The sequence below is a fragment of the Leptonychotes weddellii genome, chromosome 3, assembly GCF_054177405.1.
Source record: "Leptonychotes weddellii isolate Sample4059 chromosome 3, ASM5417740v2, whole genome shotgun sequence".
Lineage (NCBI taxonomy): Eukaryota > Metazoa > Chordata > Mammalia > Carnivora > Phocidae > Leptonychotes > Leptonychotes weddellii.
The window spans coordinates 39,981,383-40,000,245 of record NC_138371.1 but is presented as its reverse complement, the minus strand read 5'-3'; the positions used below and the strand labels follow the sequence as shown (position 1 = coordinate 40,000,245).

General features: G+C 42.1%; 2 protein-coding genes, 1 long non-coding RNA gene and 1 other non-coding gene across 16 annotated transcripts in view; 1 reads left to right on the top strand and 3 right to left on the bottom strand.

Annotated features, from left to right (window-relative positions):
- Nucleotides 1–18,863, bottom strand: part of NEMP2 (nuclear envelope integral membrane protein 2) — a 360,288-nt gene that overhangs the window by 78,724 nt on the left and 262,701 nt on the right. The window lies entirely within an intron of this gene.
- LOC145720498 (uncharacterized) overlaps nucleotides 1–18,863 on the bottom strand; it is a 78,628-nt gene that overhangs the window by 33,741 nt on the left and 26,024 nt on the right. The gene's annotated exons all lie outside the window — the stretch shown is intronic.
- On the bottom strand, nucleotides 7,488–7,591 carry LOC115944312 (small nucleolar RNA U13). Its single transcript, XR_004078879.1, has one exon. It is a non-coding gene; the product is annotated as a small nucleolar RNA U13 (small nucleolar RNA).
- The window catches only part of LOC145720496 (uncharacterized), a 33,656-nt gene continuing 23,199 nt past the window's right edge, over nucleotides 8,407–18,863 (top strand). For 6 of the 9 annotated variants that reach the window (XR_014143452.1, XR_014143451.1, XR_014143457.1 and 3 more), the window contains exon 1: nucleotides 8,407–8,575. This is a non-coding gene — a long non-coding RNA (uncharacterized LOC145720496). The remainder of the gene's footprint in view (nucleotides 8,576–18,863) is intronic. The other 3 variants (XR_014143456.1, XR_014143458.1, XR_014143459.1) reach the window with 2 other exon arrangements.

Here is an 18,863-nt window from a genome sequence, read left to right as displayed (position 1 = left end):
GATTGAACAATGCCAGGCGCAAGACATACAGCGCTGCTCCAGTACCTCCTGCCCCAATAAATACGAAGAGGGGGATCAAGCTCGGATGCTTCTTGGCCTGACCCACGATCTGGCGTAACATGGTTGCTGCAGAGGCCTCCGGTCAAGAAGAAAAAAACCAAACGCGCAAGGCCCAGCACTAAGTAATCCCTACACCGAGCTCTTGTAGGTCCTCTTTAGCATTATCTTGTTGTTCCTCTTTAGCAGTATCCCGAGAGTCCTCTTTAACATATGAAAATCCTTTTGAAGTAAGGAAAAGGATTTTTCCCCCAACTCCTGAGTTGAGTATATAATCACCACTCTTCAAGACCCCTGGTGCCGCAGCTCTTTCTGCCCACAGGTCCTGTCCCTGTGCTTTAATAAAGCCACCATTTTGCACCAAAGTCGTCTCAAGAATTGGTCGTTGGCTCCGACCTCACCCACCGAACCTCTCACCTAAATTCCAGAACCCCATCACACAGAGGCTAAAGTGTTTGCCCATGAAAGCTGTCAGTCTAGTGGAGGCGCCACGAAAAGGCTTCTAAACCAATAGTTACTCTACGTGTGAATGTACATACAAGATTTTAAATGGGAATACAAAGGAAGAAATTATTAATCCTACGTGGGATTAAAAAAGAAAATTGAGGGGCGCCTGGGTGGCTCAGTCGTTAAGCGTCTGCCTTCGGCTCAGGTCATGATCCCAGGGTGCTGGGATTGAGCCCCGCATCGGGCTCCCTGCTCTGCAGGAAGCCTGCTTCTCCCTCTCCCACTCCCCCTGCTTGTGTTCCCTCTCTCACTCTCTCTGTCAAATAAATGAAATCTTTAAAAGAAAAAATAAAAAAAAATAAAGAAAATTGACAGTGGAAAGTGGTTTTGAGGTCCCCTGCTGTATTCGGGAGTGTTGGAATTTTTATGGAATTTCAGCTCAACCATTAACAACCTCTTATTAGTTATGTGACGGAGTAAGAAATTTAACCTTGTTAAATCTGGTTTCTTTATTGTTAAAATAGGAATGATGGTATTGATGTCGTTTTTGGAGTGTTATTGGGGGTGGTGAGGTCCGGAGCCAACGGCCAAGAAAAAATTCCTCAAATGTCTGGTACAAAAAAGGTGGTTTGATTTAAGCTTGGGGACAGGACCCGTGGACAGAAAGAGCTGCTGCCCTGGGGTTGTGACGGGTGGCTGATTATATACTTGGGAGTTGGGGAGGTAAGGAAAAAGGGAGGTTTCCAAAGAACTTTCATATGCTAAAGAAGACTCTCAGGATACAGGAGGCCTTGCTATTGTCAAGCTGAGGTTGTTTTTCCTTCTAGCAAGGCATTAACCTTAAGAGAGTTGGGAGTTTCCTGGAGGAATGTCACGTGTATCCCACTCGGGGTGGGGGGGGGTCGGGATTGGGTTGCTCGTCGTCAGCTTGTACTCTGTCCTCAGCTTGCCTTCTGCTCTCTCATCAGTGTCACCATACTGGATTATGAGGATGAGGATCAAAGGAAAGAACCAAGCTAAAGTGTTCATATAGTAAGTGCTCCCTACACGTTAGTCTCCCTTCCCTCTGACCTTTCAATCCTTATCCCTGTATTAAGCAATGTAGAAAAGCCAAATGACCGGTTTACTGGGGGTGATCACTTGGTCATTCTTTCAGGGACTTGTGGCAGATTCCAGAGTATTTTGGTTTGAAAGCCAAATAACTGAGTATGAGAAGAAGAGAAACAACAACAACAACACCACTTTTTATGGGTTACTTTACATAATTCTCTGTTATAATCCTCAAAAAAACCCTGTAAGGGAGGTCATGTTACCCCTATATTGGAGACTATTTTCTGGCCTACTGTAATATTTTGTATTACTTAATTCATTTTGTTTTGTGTATGTGTTACCCTTCATACCCTTGAGAAGGGCTTTTTTTTTTTTTTTTAATTAGTGAGGGTGCCGAATTCAGGTACAGCGCAAGCAGATGAGAAGAGCTGACTAGCCACCCAGGACACGTGCAAAGAGGTCTCCTGTATACATGTGCTCGACTAACTGAGAGTTTGCTGTATCTTCTAGACATGTAGAGTATATACATACATACTTCTTCATTAAGAGTAATTAATGATTAATTTACATCAAAATGAAAGTTTCTTTAAAATAACAGGTAAAGAAAACAAGTCTAGGTTACATTTTGGCTTCTTTTTCATCAGCATGTTACAAACTTAATGTTATCCAGAGTTCCTGATTGGAATGTTCCTTTTTTTTTTTTTTTTGAGAGACAAGAGAGTGAGTGAGAGAAAGAGTACAAGCTGGAGGAGGGGCAGAGGGAGAGGGAGAAGCAGGCTTCCCGCTGAGCAGAGAGTCGGGACAAGGGGCTCCATCCCAGGACCCTGGGATCATGGCCTGAGCTGAAGGCAGTCGCTTAACCAACTGAGCCACCCAGGCGCCCCTGGAATGTTCCTTAATCTCTTACCCTGAATCTTAGCTGGAGGTCAGAACTCTCCCAAGGGTCAGGTATGGCCCTAGGGATTTGGAGTAGATTTACAGTATCAAAATAATTTTTCTTTCCGTTGGCTATGCTTTCTTCCTATTATCAGCCAGGAGGGCACTGAGAAGACACTAGCTTATCTTTTTAAAAATTCCCGATCAACCCCAAAGACTATGCCCTAGTTTCTCTGCTGTCAATGCTTCTTTTTGGCTTTTCCAAAGCTCCTCATATTACCTAGGGTATGGAATAAGCAGTTCTAACCAAAAGACTCTAAAATACAGCATAGTTCTAAAAAGAAAGTTTCTTTTTCTCGTGCTATAGACTAAAGGGGAACACTGAGGCCAGCCAGAGGGCTGTCCCATGAGGTCATTTAAGGAAGTCTGTCTCTCCATCTTGTTGCTCCACGGTGCCCTGGGGTTATGTTCTCATGCCCCGGGGTCAAACCTGGGTTGATCCACATCTGAGTTTCAGCTGGAGGGGAGTGTATAGAAAGTCTTACCAGGTGGCTGTGTCCTCAAGGACATCATCTAGACAGTGCATACATTAGTTCATTTCCCAACGGCCTGATTTAGTCACAAGGCCACTCCTAGTAGCAAGGGAACCTGAGAAATGTAGTTTATAACCTAATGGCCATGTGTCTAGCTAGAACTCAAGGAGTTCTAGTACAAAAACAGCGGAGAAAGGATACTGAGAGATAGCAACCTCAGGCACACTCCATAAGACCAGAGTGGAAAGAGATGAGTAGCTGTGTAATAGAAGAGCAGAAACTCCCCCCCTTCCCTTTTTTTGGTCCCCCATCAGGAAGTATTTCTGTTTTGAAGCTTTCAGTACCTCTCCCCGACTATCAGCCCTATGCAGCAGCTTCTAGACTCATCCTCAACAGCAAGCACCCTGACTGGCCTCCCTGGCTCTCCCCTTGCCTCCTGCAAATGCACTGTTAACACAGATCAGCAGAACCTCTATCAGATGTCAACTAGACAATATCACTTCTTTACTTAGAACTCACCACAAACCTCTCCTTGCAATGAGAATCAAATCTAAACTCAGTACTGTGGGCTGGAAGACTGCCCTCCTGGCCTCTGCTCACTTCTTTTCCTTGTCTGTACTCTGCCACTGTCTTGTTGTTGTTCCTTGAATATGCTAAACTTGTTCTCATCTTGGTTCCTCCCTTCTTGCTGTTCCTTCTGCTTGAGGCCGTATCTTCACAAAGCTTTCTCCTAATATTCAGGCTTCAACCCAAATGTGACCGCTTTGGTGAGGTCCTCCCTGAGCATTCCAGCTGAAGCCCTCCACTCCCAGTGGAGTGTGCCATTGCCCCAAAACATCTTCATAACATGCATCATAGCCGCTATTAATTGTTTATTTACATATTTATAGTATATAAGCTCCTGGGGATGGGACACTGTTCATCACTGTATCCAGAACTCCTAGCAGGTGGCTATGGACACATAACAGGCAGCCTGTGAATATCTGTTAGCTGACAGCTTTGATCTCTGTAAAAGAGTAAAACTATTTCTCTAGCAGCTATTAGTATAGGTCCTTGCACATTGTAGGTATCCTGTAAATTGTTATTAAATGAATAGGCCTAGCTACAAATCCAGTGAATCAGAGACAGGAGTGTCATTCGAAAAGGCTTTACATAAATATTTTGTTTTTAGTGAACACTTTTCTAAATATTAAAGAATTCAATAAGCTTTGTAAAATATACAGATAAGTATAAAGGAAAGTCTTACCACTGAAAGAAAATCATTGTTAACACCTTGGTAAATACCTATATAGATTTTTTCCCTGTATGCGTGCACACACACAATTTTTAAAAATTGGTATCGTACCATATACCGGCATACCTTGTTTTTCACTTTACTGCACTTCTCAGATACTGCATTTTCCACAAACTAAAGGTCTGTGGCAACTCTGTACTGAGCAAACCTATTGGCACCATTTTTCCAATAGCATTTGTTCACTTCGTGTCCTTGTCACATCTTGGCAACTCTTGGAATATCTCAAACTTTTCCATTAAATGTAACAAATAGATGTCATGGTGATCTGTGATCAGTGATCGTATGTTACTATTATAATTCTTCTGGAGCACCACGAACCGTGCCCATGTAATAGTGAACTTAATTGCTGAATTTTGTGTGTATTCTGACTGCTCCACGGACCAGCCGTTCCACCATCTCTCTCCCTCTCCTCAGGCCTCCCTACTCCCTGAGGTACAACAATATTGAAATTAGGCCAATCAATAACCCTATAATGGTTTCTAAGTCTTTAATTGAAAGGAAGAGTTGCACATTTCTCACTTTAAATCAAAAGCTAGAAATGATTTATCTTAATGAGGAAGTCATGCCAAAAGTTGAGATAGACTGAAAGCGAGGCCTCTTGCGCCAGTTCGCCAAGTTGTGAATGCAAAGGAAAAGTTCTGGAAGGAAATTAAAAGTGCTACTCCTGTGAACACATGAATAAGAAAGTGAAACAGCCTGATTGCTCCTCTGGAGAAAGTTTTAGTGTTCTGGATAGAAGATCAGCCACAACATTCCCTTGAGCCAACGTCTAATCCAGAGCAAGACCCTCACCCTCTTCAATTCTAGAAAGGCTGAGAGAGGTGAAGAGACTGCAGAAGAAAAGTCTGAAGCTAGCTCAGGTTGGTTCCTGAGGTTGGAGGAAAGAAGCCGTCTCCATAACCTAAAAGTGCAAGGTGAAGCAGCAAGTGCTGCTGTAGAAGCTGCAGCAAGTTCTCCAGAAGATCCAGCTAAGAGAACTGATGAAGGTGGTTACACTAAGCGATAGATTTTATTTTTTTTATTTTTTTAAAGATTTTTTAATTTATTTGAAGAGAGAGACACAGCGAGAGAGGGAACACAAGCAGGGGGAGTGGCAGAGGGAGAAGCAGGCTTCCCGCCGAGCAGGGAGCCCGATGCGGGGCTCGATCCCAGGACCCGGGGATCACGACCTGAGCCGAAGGCAGACGCTTAACGACTGAGCCACCCAGGCACCCCAATGATAGATTTTATATGTAAATGAAACAGCCTTACAGTAAAGGAAGATGCCATCTAGGACTTGCACAGCTAGAGAGAAGTCAATGCCTGCCTTCAAAGGACAAAGGACAGGCTGACTCTCTTGTTAAGGACTAATGCAGCTGGGTGACTTTAAGTTGAAGCCAATGCTCATTGACCATTCTGAAAATCCCAGGGCCCTTAAGAGTTATGGTAAATCTACTCTGCCTGTGCTCTACAAATGGAACAACAGAGCCTGGATGAGGGTACATCTGTTTATGACATAATCTACTGAATATTTTAAGCACAGCTCAGAAAAGAAGATTCCTTTCCAAATAATCCTGCTCATTGACAACATACCTGCTCACCCAAGAGCTTACATGGAGATGTACCATGAGATTAATGTTATTTTCATGCCTGTTAACACAACACTCATTCTGCAGCCCATGGATCAAGGAGTAATTTTGAATTTCAAGTCTTATTATTTAAGAAATACATTTCATAAGGTTATAGCTACCATAGATAGTGATTCCTCTGATGGATCTGGGCAAAGTAAATTGAAAATTTTCTGGAAAGGGTTCATCATTCTAGATGTCAGTAAGCAGAATTCATGATTCATGGGCAAAGGTCAAAATATCAATATTAACAGGAGTTTAGAAGAAGTTGATTCCAACCCTCATGGATGACTTTGAGGGGCTCAAGACTTGAGTTGAGGGAGTAGGTGCAGATGTGGAAATACCAAGAGAACTAGAATTAGAAGCAGAGCCTGAAGATGGGACTGAATTGCTGGCAATCTCATGATCAAACTTGAATGGATGAGGAGTTGCTTCTTATGGATGAGCAAAGAAAGTAGTTTCTTGAGATGGAATCTACTCCTGGTGAAGATGCTATCAAGACTGTTGAAATGACAAAAGATTTAGAATACTCCATAAACTTAGTTGATAAAGCAGCAGTAGGGTTTGAGAGGAATAACTCCAATTTGGAAGAAAGTTCTACCTCGGGTAAGATGCTGTCAAACAGCATCACAGGCTACAAAGAAATCATTCATGAAAGGAAGAGTCAATCAATGCATCAAACTTCACTGTGGTCTTATTTTAAGAAATTTCCACAGTTATCCCAACCTTCAGCAACCACCACCTCGATCAGTCAGCAGCCACCAACCTCGAGGCAAGACCCTCCAAGAGCAAAAAAGATTGTGACTCCCTGAAAGCACAGATGATGGGATGGTTAGCATTTTCTAGCAATAAAGTATATTTTTTAAAGATTTATTTATTTATTTGAGAGTGATCATGAACGGGGGGTGGAGGCGGGGCAGAGGAGAGGGAGAGAAGCAGACTCCCCGCAGAGCACAGAGCCTAGGCGGGGCTGGATCCCACGTCCCCAAGATCATGACCTGAGCCCAACTCCCTCTGCCACTCCCCCTGCTTGTGTTCCCTCTCTCGCTTACCTGACTGAGCCCCCCGGGTGCCATGCAATAAAGTATTTTTTAATTAAAGTACACATGCTGTTTTTTAAGACATAATGCTATTGCACACTTAAGAGGCTACAGTATAGTGTAAATATAACTTGTATATACACTGGGAAATCAAAAAATTCATTTGACTTGCTTTATTGCCATAGTTGCTTTATTGAGGTGATCAGGAACCCAACTCACAATATCTCCAATGTTTGCCTATATGCAGTTTGTTTATTTTTAGCTATGAGATGTATTTATTTTAATTTTTTTATTTAAGTATAGTTAACAGTGTTATATTAGTTTCAGATGTATGATACAACGATTCAACAATTCTACACATTTCTCAGTGCTCATCAAGGTAAGTGTACTGTCAATCCCCTTCATCTGTTTCGCCCATCCTCCCACCTACCTCCCCTCTGACAATCACCAATTTGTTCTTTGCATTTGAGTCTAGGTTTTTTGTTTTGTTTTGTTTTGTCTCTGCTTACATGCAGTTTAAATAGAAAACTTGCCAAGTATACTCACAAGAAATAATGCTTCTTTTATTTATTTGTTTTTTTTACATTAGATGGGTAATGTGCCCAGGTCGTAACAAGGTTTGAGGGAGTCACACGTCACAGAACGCCCTGGACGGCCAATCATAACATTTATGAACTACAAAAGGTCTCAAAATACTGCCTGAAGGACGAGGATGAACATTAAGGTAAATTAGATGGAGTGCTTTAGTTACGTTTCAGGTGGTGACTAGAGAAAGCACAGAATAAGTTTTGCATGGACACATCTATTAGCTGGCAGACCCATGCTCCATGCTAGGGGCTCTTTGCAGAGTGGGGGGGGGGGAAGAATTCTCTAGAAAAGTTTGTCTAGCCTGAGATGCTGCTTATTTTTATTTAGATCTAACTCTTCTTCCTTTCCAAAGAAGAGCATTGATTGCTTTTCTTTTCATCTTTCCTATCAAAAGATGGGAAGTATCACCGGAAAAAAACTATCAAGATTTATTTTTACTTTCGTCACGAACAAGTATATAATGCAAGCTCCCATGATAGAACTGTATAGCTATGGCTATGCTACCAAAATGTCAGGGATGCTGTCTTTCTGGGAGGTGAGGGAAAACAACTAGATTTGGAAATCTGGTATACGAAAGTGTATGAATATACAAATGACATTTATAGATTCGGAGATACCCATCCACCTATAAGTATATATAGTTGGCATCAAGTCACTAAGCATAAAAAATGTTGTGGGTGTCTACAACTTTTTTTAAAAAGGCATATTTGCATTAAAAATATGTTTTCTAATTTCCAAAATAGTCTGTGTAAGAAGATGGGAAATTTGGGTGCAAAGATAAGAGTGGGGGAAGGAAAGTAGTAGAAAAAAATTGGAAACACATGCATATAACATCACAGTCTTTTGTGCTTCCGGCCTTTTACATATATGGAAGAAGGTGTGCGTTGTGTTTCCAGATCTGACTTAGCCCAGCAACCAGTATGAGTTTGGCCAAGTCACTTCCCCTCCTTGAGCCTTTATTCCTTTATCACCAAAATAAAACAGAAGAGGAGAAAGAGGCAAGAAGCTGGCACTAGCAGAGGATGCAGCTCCCCTAAGCAGTACCGAGAGTCCCATCCAGCCCAGCATTTTATGATCGTTACTGTGAGTATGTTCATTGTGTTATTTCGCACAGATTAATTATATGGGTTATTGCTATTGTTTCTCTTGCCTGTTTGTTTGTTTGAAGGGTGTTGGTAGGTAGTTTTGCTAAATGGTGCTTTACTTGCTTAAATTTCTTGTGAGATCTCTACCAACACGACTGACACTTCTAGAAGCTACCAGTTGTATCTGAAAGCCTCTGATGCTGGTGGAAGTTTTAGTTGAGCCAAAACCCTCCTCAAGTGGGTTTACTATGGGTGGTCACTGTTCACAAAAGGGGGTGGTTGGTGACTTGCCTCAAGAAGACTGTGGTGAAGAACACAGTCACTTCAGACCTGTGGCCAATGAGACAGGGGACCAGATGAGGAAACAGTAGTGTGCAGTATGGTGTTCAAGAGAGAAAAGGTACTTGCCATAAGTGATCAGTGGTATGTGAAAATTAAATTATGCTGAAGTCCTCGAAATCTTGTGAATACTAAAGAATTCATTACTACCCACAGAATGACTCTTGAGAAAGGAAATACGCTACCTGAAAATGTCCTGCTGTCTTGGACAAGGGCTTGGAAGACGAGAAGGAAAAACCGACCCCTAACCGAAATGAATAACATAAAGAATGCCCATTGTTAGTCACTGTTCAAATACAGTTAAAACCTTTCATGACAGAAGGAAAGACCGCACAGAGGTGACCCATACAGTAGTCAAGAATCGCAGGCTAAGGCTCAGCCACAATTCTAAAACCTAAGAATAAAATCAACAATCCCTCTAATTGTTTATCACAATGCTTCCTTTAGAAATCTCACTTGAGGAGTTGGGGTGGAGCAAAGAATAAAAAAATCCTTTCTGAGCCTGCCTCACATCTAATCCCTTCTGAGCCTGCCTCACATCTAGTTTGAAAGTAGAATTTCTTTACTGGAACTGCTGATGTGTGAGGGCAACAGTTTATGTGGGTTTCAAAGGGCTCCGAGAGTTCAAGTGTGGATGTGTTCTGTTTGCGTGCCAATACCGTGCACACACACACACACAGCCGCCCGTTTGTGTCTCCAGGCCAGGGTTTCTCAATCTCTGAACTGTTGATATTTTGGGTCAGGGAATTCTTTATTCTGGGGTTGTCCTGTGTATTGTAAGATGTTTAGCAGCATCCCTGGCCTTACCTACCAGAAGCTGGTACCATTTCTCCTCTCCTCTTACCTACACCCCCAGCTTCCCATGACAGTCCCAAATGTTGCCAAATGTCTCCTGGGGGACAAAATCTCCCTTGGCTAAAAATCACTGCCTGCGGCTGAGATGGGGAGATTTAGTGAGGGGAAAGGGGACAGAGAGTGAGGAACACGAGGCTTTTCTCTAGGATGCAGAGATTTATTCTCAAGGTTATTTCTATTTATGGAAACTACTCAAAGATGCTTACAAGTGTTTTTAGGAAGCTGATTTCATTCCAAGCAAGCCAAATACTAGAAATATCATTTTAAACTGTAACTTATAACTGCTTTTCTACAGAACGTCTTAATGGAGTCAAGCATTTGCCTTGAAGAATGCTACTGAGTTATTCGTGGTTTTCCTAACTTGTGGCATTGCTGGCCGTCCACTTGGAATAGCATCATGTGCTGTTTTGCCTTTTTCCCCAAAACTTTGGCAAACTACTTTGATATACTGCTGAAAATACATGTTAGCAGAATAACTTATTTTTTTTTTTTTACCACAATTCTCAAAGAACCCACATTGTCTACTTGCTAGGAGAGCAATTATTTGTAATCTGAATGTAACTGAGGCATAGTTACCTAGATCCATTTTACCATGTTACCACACAGGCTTAAATTATTTTGCTGGTAGCAAAGTATGCAGTTTGCATACAACACTGAGCTTACCAGGTAACTTTATGACCGAACCTCATATCTGAAGAGTGACTAGGAATTAATATACCTTAATTCGAAGTTTAAGGATATGCCCTTATTCAGTGTTTACATGTTTTTTTTTTTTTTAAGATTTATTTATTTATTTGAGAGAGAGAGCAGGCAAATTGGGGGGTGGGGTGGGGAAGGGCAGAGGGAGAGAGAATCTCAAGCAGACTCCCTGCTGAGAGCAGAGCCTGACGCAGGGCTCGATCTTACACCCTGAGATCACAACCCTGAGGTCATGACCCGAGCCAAAATCAAGAGTTGGACGCTCAACGGACTGAGCCACCCCAGGCGCCCTTGTGTTTACAACTTGACTTGTATTTTACTCCCAAAGAAGAGGAAAACAGTACAAATGGTGAGGGTTTTTTTTGTGTGTGCGTTTGTTTTTTGGTGGTGGCACTCCAGGACTTTCCTTCTACAATTTATTTCAACATCATTTATGGAACACTGACTGTGAGCAAGGATTTATGCCAATTCTTAGCAGATTTTATTTTTGCAGTAAAATCAGATGTATTTCTTTTAAAATTGTGCTGTAATGAATCTTTTCTCTATCATTTTGATGTCAGTGAAGATTACCACAAAAGTTAATGTTTTCTCCATCTATAAATGCGAGACTAAAATCAAGGAATAGAAGACAGGGAATCTACAAAAGGTAGGCGAGGTTTTTAAAAAGCCAAACGTGGGGCACCTGGGCGGCTCAGTTGGTTAAGCGTCTGCCTTCTGCTCAGGTCATGGTCCCAGGGTCCTGGGATCGAGCCCCACATCGGGCTCCCTGCTCGGCTGGAAGCCTGCTTCTCCCTCTCCAACTCCCCCTGCTGGTGTTCTCTCTCTCTCTCTCTCTCTGTGTCTCTGTCTCTGTCAATTAAATAAATAAAATCTTTAAAAAAAAACTTCTTTAAAAAAATAAAAATAAAAATGAAAAGCCAAACATATAATATTGTAAGATTAAAATAGTTGGTAAGCATTCTATCACTTTACTATTTGGCATCAAGTGGACAAACAGACACTCTCAGACTAAACTTTTATTTTCATCTGGATGGATGGCAGGCCCAGAAGATCACAGGTTAAATTCTTGAAACGTCTGTAATTTCAGATGACTTCTCAGAAAAATACATACTTTCTGGCCTATAAACTGTCCACCATAGTTTTCCATATTTGCTACTGATTTATTATAATGTGTTAAGTATCAGTAAATAGGATCAGCATAAATATCACTACTGAATTTAAGGACTTTAATTCTTACTTGCTTTTAGATTCTGTATCTTTTATGTTAGGTGCTGGGTCTCTAATTTGGTGTTGATTTACCTGGCTGTGTGCGAGTTATGTAAAATTATCCAACCGATGTAAGCCAGGTGTTCACAGCTCTTTATGCATCAGGGACTACACTGGAAGCTATCCAAGAGCAGGTGTCTGTGACCTATATAGCAAGCATGACAAAGATGGCACATGGACTTACTTCCAGTGTCCCTTGGAAAGTTGTCCCCTCAAACTCCCTGACCTCCTTGCCGGTTCCCTGCCTCCCTAATCCCAGTCTCTTTCCCCCAGTCACTTGGGAGAACGGTCTTTGGCAACAGTCAGATCCATGGCGCCTGCCTGTACTGACATGGAGAGTTTGCAGCAGCACAATGGCCTCCACCCTCTCCCATGGCTGAGCTCCATCTTTACACCTCTACACCTCTAGCCAAACAGAATGGTACAGAGGACCTAGAACTTTAGAAAATTACTTTTCAAAGGTTTCTAACCTCAGCTCTAGATGTCACAGAAAACAATACATTGCCATCTTTAACAAAAAGTGTTATTTTAAAAACATTCTCTCTTGCTCTTCCTCTTTTTTCTATATGTGGTTTCTAATTCTTGTTCCTTGATTATTCTTTTCAAAGAGGGAGAAGCAACCAGAAGATACTGGAGAAGGAAAAGAGACTCGCTAGTGGAGGGTGCCTGGGGAATATTATTAGCATTCGTTTCAGGGCAATACTGGTGCTGCTGGAATAGAACCCCTTGCTTGGTGTAGGAATGTATGGCGGCAGTCATGGAACCAAGTGGCTAGGACCTTGGCAACGTGTGCCTAGCTCGGCAATGCAGCCAGCTCTCCTGCCCTCCTGCTGCTCACAGCTCTGGAGTCCTCCTGTGAAGGCTGCTCAGGAATGAGCTGAGGGAGTACAAACAACTGTTATGGGTTGAATTGTGTGCCCCACCCCCCCAACATCCATATATGCTGAAGTCCTAACTCCCAGTATCTCAGCATATGACCTTATTTGGAAATACGGTCATTGCAGACATAATTATAGTTAAGATGAGGTCATTCTGCTGTAGGTGGGTAATACAACATGAAGAAGGTCCTTATAAAAAGGGGAAATTTGGATACAGAAGCATATAAGAATCCATGTGAAGATTGGAGTTATGCTGCCACGAGCCAAGGGACTACCAGAAGCTAGAAGAGAAGCCTGGAATGATTCTTAGTGCCTTCAGAGGGGTTAAAGTCCTACCAACATCTTGATCTCAGACTTCCAGTTTCCAGAACTATGAAACAATAGATTCCTGTTGTTTAAGCCACTCAGTCTGTGGTAATTTGTTAAAATAGGCAAAGCAAACTAATATAATAATGTAGCAATGATGGAATTGTCCTGATCTTGACTAGAATCTCCCTGAAGAAGTGCTGGTTTGATGAAGCTAAGAAGCTAAGCATGATCTAATCCAAATACCTAGAAGGAAACCTGTGTGTATCGATAATAGACATACACATGTAAGGACATAAATAAAAACACGCGGCAACCATTTCTAAGCAATTCCATGAATATAGTAAATGCTGAATCTACCTGTTACATTACTTAATCACTCTTGGGTTTCCTAAATGTCAAAGGATCTGTATCTACAGCTACTAGGGTAATTCCAGGAGCTGAACCCTCTAGACCAACCTCCTTCTACAATTCAACTCAACCAACATTTACTAACCTGTGTGCCAAGAATTCTAAGCAATGCAGTAGAATAAAGCATCAGATACAATTCTGGCCCTTAAGTAGTCTTGTTATTTAGTAATTAATAATATTAGGCAGAATTCTTCAAGAATCTTTCATTTATTAACCTATATGGGATTCTGTCCACTTACACCCAGGAAAGCTCAAGACTCTTAGTCACAGGTGATAGAAACAGAACTCAAGCTGGCTTAAACCAACACACAAATAAAACCCTGAGCAATTCAAGGGTGCAAGTATGACTTAGGTAGTGTATTAGTCAAGGTTCTCCAGGGAAACAGAATCCATGGGAGAGACAGAAGGAAGGAGAGAAGGTAGAGGACAGAGGGAGAAGGGGAGGCAAAAAAAAAAAAACCCAGAAAGAAATAGAGACAGAAAAGAGACAAGAGAGATTTATTTAAGGAATTTGCTCACAGAATTGTGGTACAATGTGTAGGGCAGACTGGCAGGCTAGAAATTTAGGTACGAGTTGACATTGCAGTCTTGAGTCTGAATTCTGCAGGGCAGCAGACTGGAAACTCAGGCAGTGTCTCTATATTGCAATCCTGAGATTTCCTTCTTGGGAGACCTGTCTTTGCTCTTAAGGTCTTCATATGATTCCATGAGGCTGCCCACATTATGGAGGGTACCTGCTTTACCCAAACTCTGATTTAAATGTTAATCTCATCAAAAGAATACCCTTACATAAACATCTAGATTAGTGTTTGACCAAACCACTGGGCACCATAGCCTAGCCAAGGTGACACATAAAGTTAACCACCACAAGCAGTGTGGAATCCAGAGAGTGCTCCCAAATCATCAGAAATCCACCCCTCCCTGGCTTCCTCAGTGAAGGCTTGAAGTGACCCATCTTCCAGTCCATGCTCTGGTGAATAATCACTGTGGCTAAGGGAATGCAATTCCTTGGTGGGGGCTGAGAACAGGGGTAGGGGTGGTTGTGTTATAGAAGGGATGTTGAACAGGCATCAGGAGCTGTTCAGTTAGAGGGATCTCAGCAACCAGGAGGAAGAGATAAGTGAGTGTCATTTTGAAAGGAAAGAGAACATTTTGTGCATATCCAGTCCTTAAAGGTACTTAAAGGTGAGTACTTAAAGGTGGGAAGCAGAAGGGAGAAAGGAGAGACCCTTTGGGAGAAATGAAGGGCTCTTGCTGGAATGTCCTATAGGCTCCTGCAGCTGGAGGTGGGCAGATATTCCAGTGGTCACACCAGATACCATATGCAACTGATGGGCTTATATCACATTAGCTTGGTTTAAACTACTTGAATCTCATGAGATATTTCTTTGAGGAAAATTTATTTTCTCTCATTGATTTAAAGTCAGTAATTTCTGTTCCTCTGAACACAGAATTGCTTTTAATTATAAATGCATGACATCTAAAATTATTTAAATACAAATATTTTTACACCAACCGGTGTGGAATGTGGGGTGTGGCATGTGGGGATGGAAGCAATGAATTTTTTCCTGTACAGAAACCCTGCTAGAAAAATATTTTCCCTTAGTCATCATTACAAAAATCACCTCTCTCAGGGATGCTTGTTATTTAAAATTAAATGGAATTGGCATTTGGAGATTTTTGAATAATTTAACTGGACTTATTTCGGCGATTACATAATGGTTACAAATGGGTCAAGGCCCCGGTCATGTCAGGGAATTAAGAAATGGATTTGTTTACATGGCCATTGTTTATCTGCCTTCCCGCTCTCATCTTCTGCTTCCATCCCCATGGCAGCCCCCGCCCCCCAACTCCTCTCCCACCGGAAGCTCCACAGGGATAGAGACTACCTTTCACTCACGCCCTCCCTGGTGTGGTCTCTGACAGATCACACAGTGCATCAGTGTGTGTCCAGTTGCGCTGAACTTTGTTAGCTGGGGATCCTGGGCATTTAGGAAGACAGAGAATGCTAGGACAGTTCTGTAAATTCTCAGCAAAGTTCCTTTAGAACAAATATGACAATGTTAGAACAACAACAGCTTTGCAAGTTTCTAAACGCACAGTTGCCGCTCCTGGTAGCTGCTTACACAAAAATCTTACTTGCAGCTAATGTCTGCCAAATAATGAAAACCCACTAGGCAAAATCTGAAGTATTTTTCCTATATCCCCACTATTCACCTTTTTCGAGCTTCCCTTTTTTTTCATTTCTCTTTTCTTTATGATAAAATGAAAGAATGTGTTACACACTCTGAAAGGAAATCCAGGTATGAATAGGTAGATGGGGATGGTTCTTCTGTTCATCTATAGGGGCCTCCTTTCTTTCCACTTCTGCTTTCCTTCTTGGGGAGTGGCTGGGAAAGAGGCACAGACAGGGTCACCCTGAAGAGCTCCCCTAGCAGTAGAGTGATTTGAATCCACTGAGGGTGACTAGAAGGAGTCAAATATAAAAGATGGTCATGCTTTCTTCTACTCCAAACACCTCCTTTTGGGACCTGAACAGGGCTATAGATCTTGAAGATCCATTTCTCTATGGATGGCAAGTCCACTTTGCCTTACCCCAGCCACTCAGGCAAACAATCTCTCTTTCTTTCTTCTGAACACAGGCCAGTCCCCGCCCCCAGCTTTAACTCAACGCTTTCCATCCATGAGCTTTAACAGAAACTACCAGGTGCCAACTCAGTGCACTGAAAGGAGTTTGCAGACATTACTGCTAATCTGAGTACAGCCCTGCAAGACAGGCTAACATCATTTCCCATTTCCACTGTGCCATTCAGAGAGGCCACGTGACATCCCCAAGGTCAAAGCATTAAGTGGCCAAGTCAGGAAGACTGGGTCTCTTCAGCAGTAAAGCCCATGTCTATTCCCAGATGGGTTTTAATGCTGACTGGCAGTCTGGCATTCATCTGTTAAAAAATGGACACTTTCGGGGGCCTAGGTGGCTCAGATGGTTAAGCATCTGCCTTTGGCTCAGGTCATGATCCCAGGGTCCTGGGATCGAGCCCCACGTTGGGATCCTGGCTCAGCGGGGAGCCTGCTTCTCCCTCTCCCTCTGCCTCTCCCACTGCTCATGCTCTCTCTCTGTATCTCTGTGTCTCGAATGAATAAATAAAATCTTAAAAAAAAAAAAAAAGGACACTTTCATTCTGTTGCCTCTAACCTGAGATCTTGGATCACATCCTCATGCCTCCTATATTACTTCTACCTCTACCCGAATGTCTGTTGGGTACTTCACATTCCATATGATCAAAACTGAATGCAAAACTGTTCCTATTGTTCTACGTCTTTAACTCAATCAGGTTAGCTATTGGCTCTAGAAACCCGGGACCCCCGACTTTCCCCTTTCTGTCATTCTCTTTTTTTAAAAAAAAGTGGTCACCAAGTCCTATCGATTCTTTCTCTCACATACAAATACAAGTACACGTATTCTGCCATAAAATCCTCCTTGATTTCTCTGGAAAACTTGTTCCCTCTGCATTTCCGCTGCTGTCGATACATACCTTGATTATAAGAATACCACTGTACCTGGAATGTCTATTGATAGAGGACATGTCACCCCCACCAGAGAGAAATCTATATTGGCAAAGATCTCCTATTGCCTGTGGTTGGAACTCAAGGCATCTTTCACTGTTTCTGGTACACGGTAGATCCTCAATAAATACCGTTGGGCTGAATTTAATTGGAGTGTATCCAAGGAACAAGGGTCTCATAGTGATTTAAATACCTCCCTACAATTAAGCTGAGGCCTGAGCAAAATAGGTGAGATTTCAAAGTTTGTCTTTTATGTCGGTGACCTCTTTTTCAGTTCCTTTTTCCTACCAGTAACAGCCCCTCTCCTTTAAGATCCTCAGTGACCTTTTATACTTTGCTCTGTCCCTTTCCCCAAATTAGGAAGGATCTAGAATCATCACTTGTATCACAACTGAAAGTCCCAGCTCTACCGCACACTAGCTGGGATCCTGGGCAAGTTCTTAACCTATTTGAAATTGTTTCCTCCTTTATAACATAGATATGAAAATATCTGCCTCCTAGAGTTGCCATGGAGGTTCAAAAAAAAAAAAACAAAAAACCACACACAACTCTAAGTAAAACATTAGCATGATCCTAAGCACATAATAATGGCCCAATTAATGTTAAAAGAAGACTGCCTTATTTATACCAATATGCTAATTCTTCCCAATGCATTTACTTTAAAAAAATACTATTTAATTGTGGAACGTATTATCTCTTATTAAAGAAACCTATCTGTTCAGCTAGTGATCTACTGAAACTTCCCCGGTGCCTTGCTTCTGATCTGGGAACACAGGAAAGAAGAGCAGATCCCAGCACTGGGAAACTGGGAAGTGGAATTTCCCACCTTTGTGATAAGGTCAGCAGTACGGGGACTTACACACGAACCTTTCCAGTGTTCAGAGGAAGGTGTGTGGCACAGCCTAGTGAGGGGTGCTGAGGGCAAGTTTCCCAAAGAAGGGTTCCACTAGGGCTGAAATCAGTCAGAGGAGGGCAATCTTGTCAGAGGAAACATGAACAAAGGGACAGAAGCCAGACAAGATTTGACAGGAGAGGACAAATGACAAGTCATTTGGTTAGCTGTAGCTTGGGTGTGTGTAGGAGGGGAGCTGGAAAGATGAGGCTAGAAAAGATAAGCAGGCGGCCAAATCCTCAGGGGCAATAGCAAGTAGGTGGGAAAGGTGTGGGTTGGGGTTCTTCTATCCCAGGAAATCTCAGCTATGTTTGCATACTGCAGTCACTGGGAGCTTTTAAAAGTACTGACGCCTAGGTCCCTAGACAATTACATAGAAATCACTATGGGTGGAACTGAAGCATCATTTGTTTTTTTAAAGTTCCCCAAATGGTTCTAATACACAGCTGAATTTGAGAACTGCTATATAATCTAGTCCTCAAAATCACACCAATCCAAATTCGGCTGTGAAGGTAACAATATAATAATCATTGACCTTTAGAATGGGGTGGGAGGGGTTAAGGGGCTGTATTTTTTTAATTATTTAATTTTTTATTGTGGTAAAATACACATAAAGTTGATCATTTTAACCATTTTCAAGTGTATAGTTCAGTACCACTAAGTACACTCACATTGTTGTGCAACCATCACTATCCATTTCCAGAACTTTTTTGTTATCCCAAAATGAAACTCTGTGCCCACTAAACACTGGTTCCCCATTCCTCCCTCCCACAGCCTCTGGAAGCCACCATTCTACTTTCTGTCTCTATAAATTTGACTATACTAGGTACCTCATGTAAGTGCCACCATATAGTACCCGTCCTTCTGTGACTGGCTTATTTCATCTAGCATGATGTCCTCTAGGTTCACCCATGTGGTAGAAGGTGTCAAAATTTCCTTTCTTTTTAAGGTTGAATAATAATCCATTGCATGTATATACCACATTTTGATCCATTCATCCATCGACAGAAACTTAGGTTGTTTCTACCTTTTGGCTATCATAAATAATTCTCCTATGAACATGGGTGTACAAA